Genomic DNA, 15,551 nt, shown 5'->3' with positions numbered 1-15,551 from the left:
ATTATCTCTGGCCTTCTCCTTGTATCCGGTTATAGCAGCAAATTCCCTTCTTTCCTAGTTTGTCTGCTTCCTGTTATTGGGCCTCCAGAAAACACAGCTGGACCCAGCTTGGTTCCGGGAACAAAGTGGAATGATCACAGCGCACTGTAAACTTCCCAAACTCCTGGACCCAAGCTATCTTCCCACCTCAGCCTCCTGAGTAGCTGGGATTACAGGCATAAGACACCATACCCAGCTCATTAAAAAAAAAATTTGTTTTTTGTAGAGATAGAGTCTTGCTATGTTGCCCATGCTGGTCTCATACTCCTTGCCTCAAGTGTTCCTCTAGTCTTGGCTATTTTTAAATCAGATTGTTTGTTTATTTTTGCTTTTGTTGCCTGTGCTTTTAAGGTCCTATTCACAAAATCTTTTCCAGACCAATGTCCTGGAGTGTTTCCCCTATGTTTTCTTCTAGTAGTTTCATTGTTTGGGGTCTTAAATTTAGGTCTTTGATTCATTTCAAATTGATTTTTGCATAGGACGAGAGGTGGGGGTCTAGTTTCATTCTGCAAATAATTATCCAGTTTTCCCAGCACGATTTTTTTTTTAATTTGAGACATGGTCTCACTCCATCTTCTAGGCTGGAGTGCAGTGGTGTGATCACAGCTCACTGGAGCCTCAACTTCCTGGACTCAAGCAATCCTCCCACCCAGCCTCCTGAGTAGTTGAGACCACAGGTGCGTGCCACCACACCAGGCTCATTTTAACAGTTTTTGTAGAGATGAGTCTCCCTGTGTTGCCCAGGGTGGTCTCGAACTCCTAGGCTCAAGTGATTTTCCCACCTCAGCCTCCCAAAGTGTTAGGATTACACGTGTAAGCCACCGTGCCTGGCTCCAGCACCATTTATTAAAGAGACTATTATTTCCCCAGTGAATGTTCTTGGTGTCTTTGTCAAAAATCAATTGATTATCGGTATGTGGATTAGTTTCTGAGTTCTCTATTCTGTCCTATTGGTCTAATGTGTCTGTTTTTAAGCCAATACCATGCAGCTTTGGCTATTACAGCTTTGTAGTATATTCGAGTGATACATCTGCTTTGTTCTTTTTGCTCAGAATTGCTTTGGCTATTCAGGGTCTTTCATGAATCCATACAAATTATAAAAAATGTTTTCTCTATTTCTGTGAAAAATGTCATTGGTATTTTGATAGGAATTGCATTTAATCTGTACATTGCTTTGGGTAAACTATAACTTTTTAAAGACAAAATTTATTATGTGTTCAAACCAGTACTTCCCATTCAAAATCAGAACATGGAGTTTTAATTTAGACTGTATAGTTATGTTCTTAGTGAGCCACCTAGTGTGAAATGAGAAGGTAGCTTGGAATATCAATTTTACCAACACGTTGTTGAGTAATTCATCCTTTTCCTGACTGACTTGCAGGACTTGCTACACGACTACATAGTTTGCAGGGTCCAATACAAACTAAAAATTCAGGACTCATTGTTCAAAACATCTAAAGAATTTTAAGATGGTGACAGCAGAGCCTTTAATCAGTATGTGGGCCCTTCTAAGAGCAGGGCCTTGTGTAACTGCACATCACACATCTACAAAGCTGGCCGTGTTGACTTGTGATAGCAAACATTGTAACAGCAAATACTTGCTATGTGCCAGGCTCTGTTCTGAATGCTTTACCTGTCACTCAGATGAGTACATTTATTATTTCCATTTTAGAGATGAAAAATGGACGCACAGAGTGGTTAAACAATTGCGCAAGGTTACACAGATACTAGGTGGCAGAGCAGGGCTTGAACTCAGGTGGTTTGTTTCCTCATATTTTTACCTCTTCACTCCTATGCCACACTGCTTTTAGGATAGTTTCTTAACCATATATTAGGTTCTGTTTGGAGGATATGCATTCTGTTCCGTTGATCTGTTGATTCTTGCATTAGCCAGGCACTTTAAATTATTGGAACTTGATATGATTAAATATTGACAGGTTTGGCACTCATATTCTTCTTTTTCAGAATGTTCTTAATTATCTTGCCTGTTTATTCCTTTTTTTTTTTTTTTATAAAAATACTTTTATTTCAACATGGGAAAATATATATTATAAAATTTCCAATTTTTCTTCAAATAAATTTATAAACAAACACAACTTTAAAGCATTTTTTGCTTTTATGAAATACATAATCTTTTCTAAAGTAAATAAAAGCCATCAAAACTAATATTTTCAAAAATATGCCTGTAATATAATGGATAAACTCATTCTAAATTTGATCTTGAATAAAAATACAAAATAACAAAGACAATTTTGATCAACATACACAGTTTGCAACTTGGCTTATATGCATTTTGTAAAACAATAATTAAAAGAATGCTGATGGATACATATGTACACAAATAGAATGTTGAGACAAAAGCAATAGCCAAAAAAAAAGCCCTTTGTACTTATTGGAAGATTGCTTTTATCCGTGGGAAAATTAAATATCTCTTTTTGATACTATACTTAAACATAAATTCTTTTTTTTTTTTTTTTTGGTATTTTTTTTTTTTTTTTTATACTTTTTCTTTTTTTTTTTTTTTTTTTTTTTCTTTTATTATTATTATTATTATTATCATTATTATACTTTAGGTTTTATGGTACATGTGCGCAATGTGCAGGTAAGTTACATATGTATACATGTGCCATGCTGGTGCGCTGCACCCACCAACTTGTCATCTAGCATTAGGTATATCTCCCAATGCTATCCCTCCCCCCTCCCCCCACCCCACAACAGTCCCCGAAGTGTGATGTTCCCCTTCCTGTGTCCATGTGTTCTCATTGTTCAATTCCCACCTATGAGTGAGAATATGCGGTGTTTGGTTTTTTGTTCTTGCGATAGTTTACTGAGAATGATGATTTCCAGTTTCATCCATGTCCCTACAAAGGATGTGAACTCATCATTTTTTATGGCTGCATAGTATTCCATGGTGTATATGTGCCACATTTTCTTAATCCAGTCTATCATTGTTGGACATTTGGGTTGGTTCCAAGTCTTTGCTATTGTGAATAATGCAGCAATAAACATACGTGTGCATGTGTCTTTATAGCAGCATGATTTATAGTCCTTTGGGTATATACCCAGTAATGGGATGGCTGGGTCAAATGGAATTTCTAGTTCTAGATCCCTGAGGAATCGCCACACTGACTTCCACAAGGGTTGAACTAGTTTACAGTCCCACCAACAGTGTAAAAGTGTTCCTATTTCTCCACATCCTCTCCAGCACCTGTTGTTTCCTGACTTTTTAATGATTGCCATTCTAACTGGTGTGAGATGGTATCTCATTGTGGTTTTGATTTGCATTTCTCTGATGGCCAGTGATGGTGAGCATTTTTTCATGTGTTTTTTGGCTGCATAAATGTCTTCTTTTGAGAAGTGTCTGTTCATGTCCTTTGCCCACTTTTTGATGGGGTTGTTTTTTTTTTTCTTGTAAATTTGTTGGAGTTCATTGTAGATTCTGGATATTAGCCCTTTGTCAGATGAGTTGGTTGCGAAAATGTTCTCCCATTTTGTAGGTTGCCTGTTCACTCTGATGGTAGTTTCCTTTGCTGTGCAGAAGCTCTTTAGTTTAACTAGATCCCATTTGTCAATTTTGGCTTTTGTTGCCATTGCTTTTGGTGTTTTAGACATGAAGTCCTTGCCCATGCCTATGTCCTGAATGGTAATGCCTAGGTTTTCTTCTAGGGTTTTTATGGTTTTAGGTCTAACATTTAAGTCTTTAATCCATCTTGAATTGATTTTTGTATAAGGTGTAAGGAAGGGATCCAGTTTCAGCTTTCTACATATGGCTAGCCAGTTTTCCCAGCACCATTTATTAAATAGGGAATCCTTTCCCCATTTCTTGTTTTTGTCAGGTTTGTCAAAGATCAGATATTTGTAGATATGTGGCATTATTTCTGACGGCTCTGTTCTGTTCCATTGATCTATATCTCTGTTTTGGTACCAGTACCATGCTGTTTTGGTTACTGTAGCCTTGTAGTATAGTTTGAAGTCAGGTAGTGTGATGCCTCCAGCTTTGTTCTTTTGGCTTAGGGTTGACTTGGCGATGCGGGCTCTTTTTTGGTTCCATATGAACTTTAAAGTAGTTTTTTCCAATTCTGTGAAGAAAGTCATTGGTAGCTTGATGGGGATGGCATTGAATCTGTAAATTACCTTGGGAAGGATGGCCATTTTCATGATATTGATTCTTCCTACCCATGAGCATGGAATGTTCTTCCATTTGTTTGTATCCTCTTTTATTTCCTTGAGCAGTGGTTTGTAGTTCTCCTTGAAGAGGTCTTTCACATCCCTTGTAAGTTGGATTCCTAGGTATTTTATTCTCTTTGAAGCAATTGTGAATGGGAGTTCACTCATGATTTGGCTCTCTGTTTGTCTGTTATTGATGTATAAGAATGCTTGTGATTTTTGCACATTGATTTTGTATCCTGAGACTTTGCTGAAGTTGCTTATCAGCTTAAGGAGATTTTGGGCTGAGACAATGGGGTTTTCTAGATATACTATCATGTCATCTGCAAACAAGGACAATTTGACTTCCTCTTTTCCTAATTGAATACCCTTGATTTCCTTCTCCTGCCTAATTGCCCTGGCCAGAACTTCCAACACTATGTTGAATAGAAGTGGCGAGAGAGGGCATCCCTGTCTTGTGCCAGTTTTCAAAGGGAATGCTTCCAGTTTTTGCCCATTCAGTACGATATTGGCTGTGGGTTTGTCATAAATAGCTCTTATTATTTTGAGATACGTCCCATCAATTCCTAATTTATTGAGAGTTTTTAGCATGAAGGGTTGTTGAATTTTGTCAAAGGCCTTTTCTGCATCTATTGAGATAATCATGTGGTTTTTGTCTTTGGTTCTGTTTATATGCTGGATTACATTTATTGATTTGCGTATATTGAACCAGCCTTGCATCCCAGGGATGAAGCCCACTTGATCATGGTGGATAAGCTTTTTGATGTGCTGCTGGATTCTGTTTGCCAGTATCTTATTGAGGATTTTTGCATCAATGTTCATCAAGGATATTGGTCTAAAATTCTCTTTTTTTGTTGTGTCTCTGCCAGGCTTTGGTATCAGGATGATACTGGCCTCATAAAATGAGTTAGGGAGGATTCCCTCTTTTTCTATTGATTGGAATAGTTTCAGAAGGAATGGTACCAGCTCCTCCTTATACCTCTGGTAGAATTCGGCTGTGAACCCATCTGGTCCTGGACTTTTTTTGGTTGGTAAGCTATTGATTATTGCCACAATTTCAGCTCCTGTTATTGGTCTATTCAGAGATTCAACTTCTTCCTGGTTTAGTCTTGGGAGGGTGTATGTGTTGAGGAATTTATCCATTTCTTCTAGATTTTCTAGTTTATTTGCATAGAGGTGTTTGTAATATTCTCTGATGGTAGTTTGTATTTCTGTGGGATCGGTGGTGATATCCCCTTTATCATTTTTTATTGCATCTATTTGATTCTTCTCTCTTTTTTTCTTTATTAATCTTGCTAGCGGTCTATCAATTTTGTTGATCCTTTCAAAAAACCAGCTCCTGGATTCATTTATTTTTTGAAGGGTTTTTTGTGTCTCTATTTCCTTCAGTTCTGCTCTGATTTTAGTTATTTCTTGCCTTCTGCTAGCTTTTGAATGTGTTTGCTCTTGCTTTTCTAGTTCTTTTAATTGTGATGTTAGGGTGTCAATTTTGGATCTTTCCTGCTTTCTCTTGTGGGCATTTAGTGCTATAAATTTCCCTCTACACACTGCTTTGAATGCATCCCAGAGATTCTGGTATGTTGTGTCTTGGTTCTCGTTGGTTTCAAAGAACATCTTTATTTCTGCCTTCATTTCGTTATGTACCCAGTAGTCATTCAGGAGCAGGTTGTTCAGTTTCCACGTAGTTGAGCGGTTTTGAGTGAGATTCTTAATCCTGAGTTCTAGCTTGATTGCACTGTGATCTGAGAGACAGTTTGTTACAATTTCTGTTCTTTTACATTTATTGAGGAGAGCTTTACTTCCAAGTATGTGGTCAATTTTGGAATAGGTGTGGTGTGGTGCTGAAAAAAATGTATATTCTGTTGATTTGGGGTGGAGAGTTCTGTAGATGTCTATTAGGTCTGCTTGGTGCAGAGCTGAGTTCAATTCCTGGGTATCCTTGTTGACTTTCTGTCTTGTTGATCTGTCTAATGTTGACAGTGGGGTGTTAAAGTCTCCCATTATTAATGTGTGGGAGTCTAAGTCTCTTTGTAGGTCACTCAGGACTTGCTTTATGAATCTGGGTGCTCCTGTATTGGGTGCATATATATTTAGGATAGTTAGCTCTTCTTGTTGAATTAATCCCTTTACCATTATGTAATGGCCTTCTTTGTCTCTTTTGATCTTTGTTGGTTTAAAGTCTGTTTTATCAGAGACTAGGATTGCAACCCCTGCCTTTTTTTGTTTTCCATTTGCTTGGTAGATCTTCCTCCATCCTTTTATTTTGAGCCTATGTGTGTCTCTGCACGTGAGATGGGTTTCCTGAATACAGCACACTGATGGGTCTTGAGTCTTTATCCAATTTGCCAGTCTGTGTCTTTTAATTGGAGCATTTAGTCCATTTACATTTAAAGTTAATATTGTTATGTGTGAATCTGATCCTGTCATTATGATGTTAGCTGGATATTTTTCTCGTTAGTTGATGCAGTCTCTTCCTAGTCTCGATGGTCTTTACATTTCGGTATGATTTTGCAGTGGCTGGTACCGGTTGTGCCTTTCCATGTTTAGCGCTTCCTTCAGGAGCTCTTTTAGGGCAGGCCTGGTGGTGACAAAATCTCTCAGCATTTGCTTGTCTGTAAAGTATTTTATTTCTCCTTCACTTATGAAGCTTAGTTTGGCAGGATATGAAATTCTGGGTTGAAAATTCTTTTCTTTAAGAATGTTGAATATTGGCCCCCACTCTCTTCTGGCTTGTAGGGTTTCTGCCGAGAGATCCGCTGTTAGTCTGATGGGCTTCCCTTTGATGGTAACCCGACCTTTCTCTCTGGCTGCCCTTAACATTTTTTCCTTCATTTCAACTTTGGTGAATCTGACAATTATGTGTCTTGGAGTTGCTCTTCTCGAGGAGTATCTTTGTGGCGTTCTCTGTATTTCCTGAATCTGAATGTTGGCCTGCCTTGCTAGATTGGGGAAGTTCTCCTGGATAATATCCTGCAGAGTGTTTTCCAACTTGTTTCCATTCTCCCCGTCAGTTTCAGGTACACCAATCAGACGTAGATTTGGTCTTTTCACATAGTCCCACATTTCTTGGAGGCTTTGCTCGTTTCTTTTTATTCTTTTTTCTCTAAACTTCCCTTCTCGCTTCATTTCATTCATTTCATCTTCCAGGGCTGATACCCTTTCTTCCATTTGATCACATCGGCTCCTGAGGCTTCTGCATTCTTCACGTAGTTCTCGAGCCTTGGTTTTCAGCTCCATCAGCTCCTTTAAGCACTTCTCTGTATTGGTTATTCTAGTTATACATTCTTCTAAATTTTTTTCAAAGTTTTCAACTTCTTTGCCTTTGGTTTGAATATCCTCCCGTAGCTCGGAGTAATTTGATCGTCTGAAGCCTTCTTCTCTCAGCTCGTCAAAGTCATTCTCCGTCCAGCTTTGTTCCGTTGCTGGTGAGGAACTGCGTTCCTTTGGAGGAGGAGAGGTACTCTGGTTTTTAGAGTTTCCGGTTTTTCTGGTCTGTTTTTTCCCCATCTTTGTGGTTTTATCTACTTTTGGTCTTTGATGATGGTGATGTACAGATGGGTTTTTGGTGTGGATGTCCTTTCTGTTAGTTTTCCTTCTAACAGACAGAACCCTCAGCTGCAGGTCTGTTGGAGTACCTGGCCGGCCGTGTGAGGTGTCAGTCTGCCCCTGCTGGGGGATGCCTCCCAGTTAGGCTGCTCGGGGGTCAGGGGTCAGGAACCCACTTGAGGAGGCAGTCAGCCAGTTCTCAGATCTCCAGCTGCGTGCTGGGAGAACCACTGCTCTCCTCACAGCTGTCAGACAGGGACATTTAAGTCTGCAGAGGTTACTGCTGTCTTTTTGTTTGTCTGTGCCCTGCCCCCAGAGGTGGAGCCTACAGAGGCAGGCAGGCCTCCTTGAGCTGTGGTGGGCTCCACCCAGTTCAAGCTTCCAGGCTGCTTTGTTTACCTAAGCGAGCCTGGGCAATGGCGGGCGCCCCTCCCCCAGCCTCTCTGCCGACTTGCTGTTTGATCTCAGACTGCTGTGCTAGCAATCAGCGAGACTCCGTGGGCATAGGACCCTCTGAGCCAGGTGCGGGCTATACTCTCCTGGGGCACCGTTTCCTAAGCTGGTCGGAAAAGCACAGTATTCGGGTGGGAGTGGCCCGATTTTCCAGGTGCCGTCTGTCACCCCTGTAAGGGGAACTCCCTGACCCCTTGCGCTCCCGAGTGAGGCAATGCCTCGCCCCTGCTTCGGCTGGCGCACAGTGCGCTCACCCACTGACCTGCGCCCACTGTCTGGCGCTCCCTAGTGAGATGAACACGGTACCTCAGATGGAAATGCAGAAATCACCCGTCTTCTGCGTCGCTCGCGCTGGGAGCTGTAGACCGGAGCTGTTCCTATTCGGCCATCTTGGCTCCTCCCGCCTGTTTATTCTTTCAGGTTAATTTTAGAATATTTTTTGTCAACTTATTAAAAAAGCAAAAACAAAAGGACCATTGGTATTTTAATTGGGATTACATTCAAATTACTGATTATTTTGGGGATGAATTGGCCTCTTCTCTTCCCATTTGTAAGTGTAACAAGTCTTTGTTTTTTTTTTTTTTTAATGGAGTCTCGCTCTGTCGCCCAGGGTGGAGTGCAGTGGGGCGATCTGGGCTCACTGCAACCTCCGCCTCCCGGGTTCAAGCAATTCTCTCGCCTCAGCCTCCCAAGCAGCTGGGATTACAGACACCTGCCACCATGTCTGGCTAATTTTTTTTGTATTTTTAGTAGAGATGGAGTTTCACCATGTTGGCCAGCCTGGTCTCCAACTCTTGACCTCAGGTGGTCCACCCACCTCGGCCTCCCAAAGTGCTGGGATTACAGCCGTGAACCACTGTGCCTGGCCACAAGTCTTTCTATTTATTTAGGTTTGTAAATTTCTCAGTTGAGTTTTATATTTTCTTCACAGAGAGTACACATTTTTTGTTAGGGGAATTAGTAGATATTTTATAATTGTAATTAATGTGAATGAATTTTTTTCTTTCAGGAATATAGCGGTGATTTCTGATGCATAAAGAAATTACTGATTTTTTAAAATTGGTAGCTACTAGATATTGGACACCTATTATGAGCCAGTGATTTATTATTTTATGACAAAAAAGATAAGGCTTATAATGAAAAACAGCAGTCCTCTGTCCTATTTCTTGCCACCCCTGATTACCTATCCTAGAAGCCTCCACTTCCAATTCATTTACCTGTTTCTTCTGGTATTTATCTTACTGTTTTAAACAATAATGTACAATATACAATTACTTCTTAATTCTTTTCATATTCAGATAATTATTGACTTTCAGCTATATAATCTGACAATGTAGCTCTCTTTCAGCTCCTTCTGCAATCACTCAGAAACACACATAGAGCTCACATGTAAACATATACACACTTTTCTCCTTTTCCACCATCCCACTATATTGTAACAGAATTGCTAGTTCAAGAAATATTGTGCTTATATTATTATAGGGATGTAAATATTATTCACAATTCCTTTCCTTTAAAACATGGTATTTTTCTTGGAGTTAATAATTGTATCATTTTAAAAATTTGTTTATTACTTTTTTTAAACTTTCTTTCAATAACATATCTCTAAACTTCCTGCCAGAGGTATAAAATCTATTTTCAGTATGTTTTGATATAGCATGTCATCTGTCAATTTCATATTTTTCTTAAAGATCTCTCTCCCAGCACCCTCCATACTTGGACTAGCTTCTCCCAAGTACTGTATACTTGTCATTCTGGGGCTTCCCTTCACTATCATTTCATGGATCCCCCTTGTCTCTCTGCTGAAATGGATCACCTGTTTTCTAGGTGCTATGTCTTTCTCTTTAAAGGTTTATTTTCTCATTTTGGAGGAGCACATCCTCCATTCACTTTTGAAAAAGAAAGCATGGGAAGAACATTTTTGAGACTTTGTAAGGGTGAAATACTATTATTCTACCCTTACACTTGATTGATAATTTCACTGGGTATAGAATTCTAGGTTTAAATCATTTCCCTCCACAATTGGAGGGATTGCTAATTATCTTGGAGCTTTGAGCATTGCTGGTGAAAAGTCTCATGCCATTCTGATCCTAATCCTTATCATGTGGCATGTTTGTTTTCCTGAAAGCTATTGGATCTTTCCTCTGCTTCTGCGGTTCTGAAATTTCACAATGTTATGCCTTGGAGAAGTCATTTTTCATTCATTCTCCTGGGCTTTTGGCAGTATCTTTTAAAAAAAAAAAGAAACTTTTGACAGTATATCTGACACATTTAGATATAAAGGCAGATCCACTATACCTAATTATCACTAATATTTATAGTATCTAATAACTATTTATAATAAAAAGTTTAATTTGGCCAGATGCGGTGGCTCACGCCTGTAATCCCAGCACTTTGGGAGGCCAAGGCGGGTGGATCACCTGAGGTCAGGAGTTTGAGACCAGCCTGGTCAACACAGTGAAACCCTGTCTCTACTAAAAATACAAAAAATTAGCCAGCCATGGTGGCAGGCACCTGTAATCCCAGCTACTCGGGAGGCTGAGGCAGGAGAATCGCTTGAACCCAGGAGGTGGAGGTTGCAGTGAGCTGAGATCATGCCATTGCACTCCAGCCTGAGCAACAACAGCGAAATTCCATCTCAAAAAAAAAAAAAAAAGAAAATTTAATTTATTGTGGGAAAACAAGGCAATGTTTATCTGAAAGTAAGGTATTTACATTGTTTTCCTGTCTCAACTGGTTGCTTTCATGCTAAGCTCTTGCCTCAAAAAGAGAAAGAAAAAAGTAAGTAACTATGTGAGATGATGGATACATTAATTTGCTTGACTATGGTAACCATTCCACTATCTATATGTATTTCAAAACACACTGTATAGTATACCTTAAATATATACAATAAAATCCATTTAAAAGTTTTACATTAGGTATTTCTCCTAATGCTATCCCTCCCCGCTCCCTCCACCTCACGACAGGCCCCGGTATGTGATGTTCCCCGCCTTGTGTCCAAGTGTTCTCATTGTTCATTTCCCACCTATGAGTGAGAACATGCGGTGTTTGGTTTTCTGTCCTTGCGATAGTTTGCTCAGAATGATGGTTTCCAGCTTCATCCATGTCCCTACAAAGGACATGAACTCATCATTTTTTTATGGCTGCATAGTATTCCATGGTGTATATGTGCCACATTTTCTTAATCCAGTCTATCACTGATGGACGTTTGGGTTGGCTCCAAGTCTTTGCTATTGTGAATAGTGCCGCAATAAACATATGTGTGCATGTGTCTTTATAGTAGCATGATTTATAATCCTTTAGGTATATACCCAGTAATGGGATGGCTGGGTCAAATGGTATTTCTAGTTCTAGATCCTTGAGGAATTGCCACACTGACTTCCACAATGGTTGAACGAGTTTACAGTCCCACCAACAGTGTAAAAGTGTTCCTATTTCTCCAGATCCTCTCCAGCAAGTGTTGTTTCCTGACTTTTTAATGATTGCCATTCTAACTGGTGTGAGATGGTATCTCATTGTGGTTTTGATTTGCATTTCTCTGATGGCCAGTGATGATGAGCATTTTTTCATGTGTCTTTTGGCAGCATAAATGTCTTCTTTTGAGAAGTGTCTGTTCATATCCTTTGCCCACTTTTCGATAGGGTTGTTTGATCTTTTCTTGTAAATTTGAAGCAGACGTTATAACCACTGCGCTATGGAACCTCTACAACAATGGGTGCAGCACACCAAAATGGCACATGTATACATATGTAACAAACCTGCACGTTGTGCACATGTACCCTAGAACTTAAAATATAATAATAAAAAAATTAAAAAATAAAAGTTTTAAACACTTAGCAAATAAATTTATCTGCATTTTAATGGTATCTTTCAATCTAGAAATTTGTGTCCTTCAGTTCTAGAAATTTATTGTATTAATTTTTATTTATTTATTTATTTTTTAGACAGAGTCTCACTCTGTCACCCAGGCTAGAGTGCAGTGGCACAATCTCAGCTCATTGCAACCTCTGCCTCCCAGGCTCAAGCGATTCTCCTGCCTCAGCCTCCCAAGTAGCTGGGACTACAGGCACGCTCCACCATGTCTGGCTAATTTTTGTATTTTTAGTAGAGATGGGGTTTCACCATGTTGGCCAGGCTTGTCTCAAACTCCTGACCTCAAGTGATCTCCCCGCCTTGGCCTCCCAAAGTGTTGAGATGACTGGTGTGAGCCACCGCGTCCAGCTGAATATTTCTTTTTAAAACTACCCCATTCTTTTTTTCATGAATGCAGTATCTTTTCTCAGTGGAGTTTTCTTCTCCTCCCTGACTTATCTCTGTTTCTTCTGAGTTTTTTTTTTTTTTCTGTTTGTTTGTTTTGATTTCTGTTTTCCATGTTAGGGAATTTTCTCAAATAATCACACCCCTTCCCTCAGCTGTTTCTAGTGTCCCTGAGTGCATAGCTTTGATTCAACCTCTCCTAAGAAGAAACCTCTGGCTTCTGCTGTGATGAAGGAGTGACAATTGCAGGATATATTGGAAGAACGTATTTGTGAATTTGTGGACTGAAAGAGTCTTTTTTTTTTTTTTTTTTGAGATATGGTCTCACTCTGTCACCTAGGCTGGAGTGCAGTGGTGTAATCATGGCTCACTGCAGCCTCGACCTCCTGGGCTCAGGCAATCCTCCCACCTCAGCCTTCCAAGAACTATAAAGACCGATTCTCTACAGTTTTTACTTTCTGTAGAGACAAGAGTCTCACTATATTGCCCAGGCTGGTCTCAAACTCCTGGCCTCAAGCAAACCTCCCTCCTTGGCCTCCCAAAGTGCCAGGATCACAAGATTGAGCCATTGTGCCTGGCCTGAAAATGTCTTCCTATAGGTTTTTCAAAGAGTTTTCCAGTTTTCACACTACCAGTACTACCGTAATTCCTTTCACAAGTTCAATTCCTGAAAGCTTTTGCTCTTGATGTGATTTAGCCTATTTCTTTTTAACTTCTCTCCCTGTCTTCTGCCTACCTCCATCCATCACAGATACTGAGTGTTCAGCTTTTTTCAGATTTTTAAGTCAGTCACCACTCATCCATCTGCTTTTCAGCTTCTAAAATTTCACTGGCATCTTTTATCTGGTGTGGTCTTCTCTTGAGTTTTCTTGGTTCTTGTGGTTTTATGGATTTTACTAATTATTTCTCCTAACTAATTGTAATTTTGTACCTGTTGACCAACCTCTCCCTATCTCCCTCTCCCTTACTGCTCCTAGCCTCTGGTAACCACTATTCTACTATTTCTGGATCAACCTTTTTAGATTCCATATATAAGTGAGATCACGCAGTATTCGTCTTTCTGTGGTTGGCTTATTTCGCTTAACATAATGTCTTTGAGGTTCATCCATGTTGCTGCAAATGTCAGGATTTCATTCTTTCTTATGGCTGAATAGTATCCCACTATGTATATATACCATGTTTTCTCCATCCATTCATCCACTGATGGACACTTGGATTCTACATCTTAGCTATTGTGAAAAGTGCTGCATCAAACATGGGGGTGCAGATATCTCTTACACATAATGATTTCCTTCACCTTGCATAAATTCCCAGTAGTGAGTTTGCTAGATCATATGGCAGTGCTATTTAAATTTTTTTTTTTTGAGAGAAAGTCTTGCTCTGTCACTCAGGCTGGAGTGCAGTGGCATGATCATAGCTCACTGCAGCCTCAACCTCCCAGACTCCAGCAATCCTCCTGCCTTAGCCTCTCGAGTAGCTGAGGACGATAAGAAAGAGCCACCGTGTCCGGCTAATTTTTAAATTATTTATAATGGAGATGAGGTCTCACCTTGTTGCCCAGGCTGGTCTCAAGTCCTGAGCTCAGACAACCCCCTGCCTTGGCCTCCTAAAGTGCTGGGATTACAGTCATAAGCCACCATACCTAGCCCTGTATTTAATATTTAAAAATACTAAATATACCGTTGTCAGTATATTTATGGACATACTGTTGTCCATAATGGCTGTACTAATTTATATTCCCATCAAGCATATGAGTTCCCCTTTCTCCACACCCTTGCCAGCATTTGTTATTTTTTGTCTTTTTAGTAACAGTCATTCTAACTGGGGTAAGGTGATATCTTACTATGGTTTTCATTTGCATTTCCCTAATGATTGGTGATGTTGAGCATTTTAAAATATACTTCTTGGCCAGTTCTGTGTCTTTCTTTTTTTTTTAATAGAGATAGAGTCTTGCTCTGTTGCCCAGGCTAGAGTGCAGTGGCATGATGTCAGCTCACTGCCAACCTCCGCCACCTGGGTTCAAGCAATTCTCTTGCCTCATCCTCCTGAGTAGCTGGGACTACAGGCACATGCCACCATGTCTGGCTAATTTCTTTGTATTTCCTTGTTGCCCAGGCTGGTCTCAAGTCCTGAGCTCAGGCAATCTTAATTGGTCACCCAATTCTTTGATGGATTTCACCTGCTCATTCAGGTGATGTGTCTCAATGAAGTCACACAAATTGGGGTCATTTTTGTCAGTGGCCAGTTTGTGCAGTTCCAGTAGTGACTGATTCACATTTTTTTTTCCAAATGTAATGCCTACTCCATTGCATTGAGCCCGAGTAGGAGGTGTAGAGCTCCAGGTTGATCTGGAGGTTGATGTCGGCCTCTGAGTCCTGGTGGTAGTTCTGGCGCACCTCTTAGGGGGACGTGGTAGTCATGGCGGTGGCAGTGGCTACGCGGAGCTGGAGCGGCAGAGGCACTGGGACAGTCCCAGGGCATGGTGAGGAGGCAGCGGAGGGCTGGCTATGGGCAGCCAGCTGGGGTGAGGGGACGAGAGCTGGGTTCTCTCCAAGCACTGTTGAAGCAGGAAACCTTAGGGACCCATGGTGAAGAACGTCTGGCCTACATTTATTTTGTATCCTGAAACTTTACTAGAGTCGTTATGATTTCGAGGAGATGTCTGGCAGAATCTTCAAGGTTTTCTAGTATAGACTCATATTGTCAGCAAAGAGAGATAGCTTGACTTCTTTTCCTATTTGGATGCCTTTTATTTCTTTCTCTTGCTTCATTGCTCTGGCTACCAATTCTAGTACTAGGTTGAATAGGAGTGATGACAGTGGTCATCCTTGTCTTGTTCCAGTTCTCAAGAGCAATGCTTCTGGTTTTACCTGCTCAGTATTATGTTGGCTGTGGGTTTGTCATAGGTGGCTCATTATTTTTAGGTGTGTTCCTTTGATGCCTATTTTCTTGAGGGTTTTTATCAAGAAAGGATGTTGGATTTTATTTAAAGCTTTTTCCACATCGATTGAGATGATCATGAGGTTTTTGTTTTTAATTTTGTTTATGTGGTAAATCATATTTATTGATTTGTGTATGTTGAACCA

At 40.2% G+C, this 15,551-nt stretch overlaps 1 protein-coding gene across 5 annotated transcripts in view; it reads right to left on the bottom strand.

The window, feature by feature from the left end:
* BEND6 (BEN domain containing 6) overlaps nucleotides 1–15,551 on the bottom strand; it is a 56,359-nt gene that overhangs the window by 19,794 nt on the left and 21,014 nt on the right. The window lies entirely within an intron of this gene.

This window comes from Pongo abelii, chromosome 5 (genome assembly GCF_028885655.2).
Source record: "Pongo abelii isolate AG06213 chromosome 5, NHGRI_mPonAbe1-v2.0_pri, whole genome shotgun sequence".
NCBI lineage: Eukaryota > Metazoa > Chordata > Mammalia > Primates > Hominidae > Pongo > Pongo abelii.
The sequence above is the reverse complement of the archived record's forward strand: the minus strand, read 5'-3'. Positions and strand labels throughout refer to the sequence as shown.